Here is a 5845-nt window from a genome sequence, read left to right as displayed (position 1 = left end):
TGAGTCCTATCTGTGTGGATATTATTTTTAGACATACAGCACGGTAACAGGCCATTTCGGCCCATGAGCTTGTGCCAACCAATTACACCCAATTAACCTACAAACCCCCCCCCCCCCGGTACGTTTTGAAATGTGGGAGGAAACTGGAGCACCCGTAGGAACCCCACAGGAAGAATGTACAAACTCCTTATAGCGCAGGATTGGAACCATGCTCCCAATTGCTGGTGATGTAACAGCATTGCGCTATTACACAGCTGCCCCAAGGTTGTAATTTATATGAAAGTCCAGACAATGCCACAAAACTTTTAATATAACCTTTTAAGGCTGCTGTCTACACTACAAGAGAATGTCCACTGCACCCGTGCGTGGGATTTTCTGCATAATGTTATGTGATTATGTTGTATCCTAAATGCACACTGGTGAACAGAGATGTCGCCTGAAACAGCGACTGTTCATGACCCTCCACAGATGCTGACTTACCTAAGTTCCTCCAGCAGTTTAGATTTTGCTTCAAATTCCAACGTCTGCACTTGCCTGAGATGCAATCCTGCAGGAGAAGTTTCATCCCAGTTGGTGCTTATGGGGCCAGCCACAGCTAACCTGTTCAATGTGGACGGGGTGAGGGTGAACAACTTGTTTCCATCCTTAGTGACAACCATTCAACAGAAGCTGAAAAGCAGGAATGAGTGTGGGGGAGATGGGCAGGCGAAGAACTTGAAGCATGACCAACCAGGTTTACATAGGAATTTAGTCACTGATAAATTGAATCGAGGAGGATTAATTTAATGAAGTTACTCTAAAACTGATGGTTCATACCCCTTTTTTTCTTGTGTCAAAGCTAACCAAGTTTTGTGAAAAAACAGAACTAAATCCACTGCCCTGTGACAATTTTCCATGGAAAATTTGTAGCTTGGTCAGCACAATAATTAAATCTCTGCAGTTAACTGGAAAAATCCCATTCACTTTCACATTAAGTTTAGCTTCCAGCTATTTAACTAGTGTGTTGTCAGAGCTGAGTGCAGCTTTTGGCTTCTCCTGTCCCAAGGATATTAATTAAGGTTGGTTTTAGTCCAGGTTACAGTGCATACTTATTTTATTCTGAAATGTTACATTTTCACTGCAACAGTAATCTTTGCAATTTTTGTATCTGCTAGTGTACAAGATAATGCCAGAATTTCCACTTACAATGTAGGTTTTGAGCTATACTTGCTGTCCAACTAAGCAGTGGAGTGATGCTGTTGCAATATTTTAAAAGCAAATTACCCAGTAAAGGTTTAAATTTTATTAGCATATTTAAAAATAATCTACTGTCAGTTCCTGTAACAGGCCGTTTAAAGCCTGTGCAGAGCCAACAGCAGTCGGACTGGGCAGATAGACCCCGCGGAGAAGCGTTGAGACTTTGCTCTCGAGGTTCAGATTTTTATACTTGGTGTGTAAGACTGTACCGACTGTATACAATATATACAATTAAAAGAATACACACACACATTTTTCAGTGCAAAAAATAGTTTGTCAACCTTCTTTACTCTCAGTACTATAACAGATTCTTCTTCCCATCAAATACAACCCAGCTGAGCCCCTCTACCCTTTCTATTGGCTCTCTGCCATACAGGTGACTGTGGCACTCCTAATCACCATCTTTTGCAACCATGCGCATGTGCGATTCATCACAGTATACGCATCACCCCGTTCTGACCCGTGCATGTGCGTTTCTACTCGTGTGGCTCCAGATAAATCACCAACAGCGACCGGGTCCACTCCCGACTCACGTAAGTATGTGACAAGACAACCTCTGGTTTTGGGTGACATATTTAAGGTTCGTCTTATACACCAGTGTATATGGTAAACAAGCATTGCATTACAGAATTTGATTTCAGCGATGTCAGCCATGGGTAAGCAAGGATCTTTGTAAAATTGAAATGACTTGAACTGAAATTGCAGGCTTTAATTTCAAAAAAGAGAAAAGTTTCCAAAAGGCAGCAAGTGTTTGCCTTATTGTGGTTTGTTAATGAGCAGAAAAAAAAATGAAGGAATTTTCACTTTTCCAATTAAAGATGAACTTTCCCTCCAAAATCTTTCAGTCTAAGTAAATTTAGATATGCAGCATGGTAGCAGGCCCTTCTGGCCCACATGCACGTGCCCCATAAATAAACCAATTAACCTACAAACCCTGGTCATTTTAGAGGGCGGGAGGAAACTGGCCGGAGCACCTGGAGGAAACTCATGCAGACACAAGGAGAATGTACAAACTCCTTACATTTTGAACCTGTGTTGCTGGTGGCTGCAATAGCATTGTGTTAACTGCTGTCGAAGAAGAATTATTTGCATACAGACTGTTGACATAAAAGGACGCAGCTAGGGTTCACCTGACTGCAGCTGCCAATGTCCTAAACACTCCAGTTTCCATATTGACTTCCCTTAATATTTTAAATGTTTTTTTAAATATAGAGATGGAGCATGATAACAGGCACTTCTGGCTCACGAGCCCACGCTACCCAAATACACCCGTGCGATCAATTAACCCCCGTATGTCTGGAACATGGGAAGAAACCCGAACACCTGGAAGAAACCCACAGGGAACATACAAACTCCTTACAGGCAGCGCCGGATTCGAACCCAAGTCACTGGCACAGTAATATTGTTGCACTAACCACTGCATTAACCATGCCTAATGAAGGTTATCTAGGATTATAATGGGATCTAGATGAATTGGGAAACTGAACCAAGGAATAGCAGATGGAATTGCATTCAGACAAGTGCGAGGTGATGCAGTTTGGGTGGTTAAACCAGGGCATGACTTGCACCGTGAATGGTAACTCCTTGCAGAGGCCTGTAGAACAGGGAGACAGAGGTTTTGGTACTTTGTTCTGTGAAAGGCAGAGTGGTGTAGTTGGCATTTGGCACAACACAGATTCTAAGTAATAGTGTTGCACTAACCACACTAACCTACCACTTTAAAATATCTTGAAATTTTTGACCAAAAGGTTCACCAGAATGTTACCTGGTTTAGAGGGTCTGAGTTACGAGGACAGATTAGACAGACTTGGGTTGTTTCCTCTGGGATCCATAGGAAGCTGACGTGTATAAAATCAGATAGGCAGCGACAGGGTGGACATTTGGAATATTTTCCCCAGGGTAAAAATGTCACACGCCAGAGAAGATGAAGGTGACAAAGGTGAAGGGAGATGTGAAGGGCAAATAATTTCCACATGCAGGAGTAGGTGCCTGTGAATCAGGCTGAGGAGTAGTGGTGGAAGATATATAGACACATGAAGATAAAAGGGTATCTATCAGGTGCGAACAGCACAGTTTTAGTTTGATTGGGACATTTTACAATATTAGTAGTTGAGATTGAATGAAGCAAAAGGTGAACTTCTGTTCATATAGCACCTTCCACTCTACAGCACCCATTCTCAACTAGAGGGCCTCCTGGGGGCCACCACATTTAGGGGGGAGGGGAGCACCACAGACTGAAATCATAAAATATTTTTTATGTAGTCGGTGGGAGAGAAGAACTGAAGAAACCAACTAAACTTGACTACTTGACTACTTCACAGGGAAGGGGACCCATAAACTTTGAGCAGATTCCTAAGGGGGCCACAAAAAAAAAGGTGGAGACTGGCTGGACTACAGTCAACTGCTGTTGTCTTTCCTTGGGCTGAAGCCGACAAATGCCCACACTAGTTTGTTGGCTTCTGATTTGGTTGGTGAAGTCATTGTGTGAACTGCAGACTCTCACGATGGGCAATTTGCAAGGTGGTCTCAATGCCAACCTGAATGCAGGATCCCCACTGACAGCTGGATGACTGCTGCACTGTGGGAAACATGGTGACAACTTTCTGACGTCCACAGGATTCCACATCAACAGGAGGTGTTTGTATCAAATTCCAAACTTTGATTTCTCCAGGAACAGAGAGGAGTTGGAATTTTACAATACATTTACCAACATTGTGTTCGATGTGCCAGACACTTGCCCTCTCACTTAACTAATTTATGCCCCTCTTCAGACACCATCTTTTGCTGGGAGAATATGCTTTTCCACTCAATGCAGTGCCATCAGCGTGTGCAGATATGCTTCACCTGGTCCACACCAAATCATTTCTGTTTAGCATCACGGGCACTTCATGGCCCAATTGCTCAATGCCTACCAAGTTGTCCATTCAAGCTGGTCCCATTTGCCTGCATTCGACCCACACCCCTTGAAATCTTTCCTGTGCAAGCACCTGTTTAAATGCATACTAGATGTTCCAATTGTCCCCCACCTCTCCCACTTCTGTTGGCAGTTTGTCCCATGTACACACCACCCTCTGACATGAGGTACTCCTCTGGTCCCTTTAAGTCTTTCCCCCTCACATCTTAAATCTGTGCCCTTTAGATTTAGATTCCCCTACCCTGGGTAAAAAGACTGTGACCATTCAACTGATTAATGCTCTCATGATTTTCTAAACCTTTAAAAGATTGCCAACAGTCTCCTACACTCAAGGAGGAAATGTCCCCCCTCACCATTATATTTCAAAGCCACTAGACCTGGTAGAACACTCGTGAATTCTTTCTCATTGCTGGATGACTGGAACTGCGCACAGTACTCCACCTCTGGTCTCACAAATGCTTTGTACAGATGTAACTTGATATCCTGCTCTTGTACTCAATGACCTGATGTGTGAAGGTAAGTGTGCCAAATGCCAACTACACCACTCTGCCTTTCACAGAACAAAGTACCAAAACCTCTGTCTCCCTGTTCTGCAGGCCTCTGCAAGGAGTTATCATTCACGGTGCAAGTCAAGCCCTGGTTTAACCATCCAAACTGCATCACCTCGCACTTGTCTGAATGCAATTCCATCTGCTATTCCTTGGTTCAGTTTCCCAATTCATCTAGATCCCATTATAATCCTAGATAACCTTCATTAGGCATGGTTAATGCAGTGGTTAGTGCAACCCAGTGACTTGGGTTTGAATCCTGCACTGTCTGTAAGGAGTTTGAATGTTCTCCCCATGTCTATGGATTTCTTCTAGGTTCTCTAGTTTTCTCCCACCCTTAAACATATGGGGGTTGTATGTCAATGGGTATATTTAGGAGCACGGGTGCATGTTACCATGCTAAACAAAATCCACCATACCACCAGTTTTCATGTCATCTGCAAACTTAGTTAAGTGTCCTAACTACAGTGTCATCCAAATTGTTAATATAGAGGACAACAGTGGGCTCATCACCAATCCCTGTCCAGCATGCCCAAGTGCGGAGTTAAGAATGCAAATGTTGGGGAGGGCCTTGATGAAATAGTTGTTACAAAGGAAGTAGTGATGGAGAAACTAATGGGACTAAAGCCAGACAAATCACCTGGTCCTGATGATATGCATCCAAGGGTTCTGAAGGAAATGGCAGAAGTTATAGGTCAAATACCAAAATTCCTTGGATTCTGGGCAGGTCCCAGCAGACTGGAAGACAGCAAATGTCACACCACTTTTTAAGAAGGGATATAGGCAGGAAATTATCGGCCAATTAGCTTGACGTTTGTAGTTGGAAAAATGCTTGAAGCCGTCATTAAAGATGAAATAGTGAAACTTTTGGAACGTAAGGGTTCAATCAGGCAGACGCAGCATGGTTTTAGAAAGGGAAGATCTTGTTTGACAAACTTGTTAGGATTCTTTGAGGATATAATGGGTGCGGTGGATAGAGGGGAATATAATTGTATATTGTATATTTGGATTTCCAGAAAGCGTTTGATAAGGTGTCGCACAAGAGACTTATCAGTAAGTTACAGGAAAGTGGAGTCCGGGGAAGTATATTGGTCTGGATTGAAAATTGGTTGTCTGACAGGAGGCAGAGAGTCGGGATAAATGGGAG

The sequence above is a fragment of the Narcine bancroftii genome, chromosome 3 (genome assembly GCF_036971445.1).
Source record: "Narcine bancroftii isolate sNarBan1 chromosome 3, sNarBan1.hap1, whole genome shotgun sequence".
NCBI classification, from domain to species: domain Eukaryota; kingdom Metazoa; phylum Chordata; class Chondrichthyes; order Torpediniformes; family Narcinidae; genus Narcine; species Narcine bancroftii.
This window is presented reverse-complemented; position numbering follows the sequence as displayed.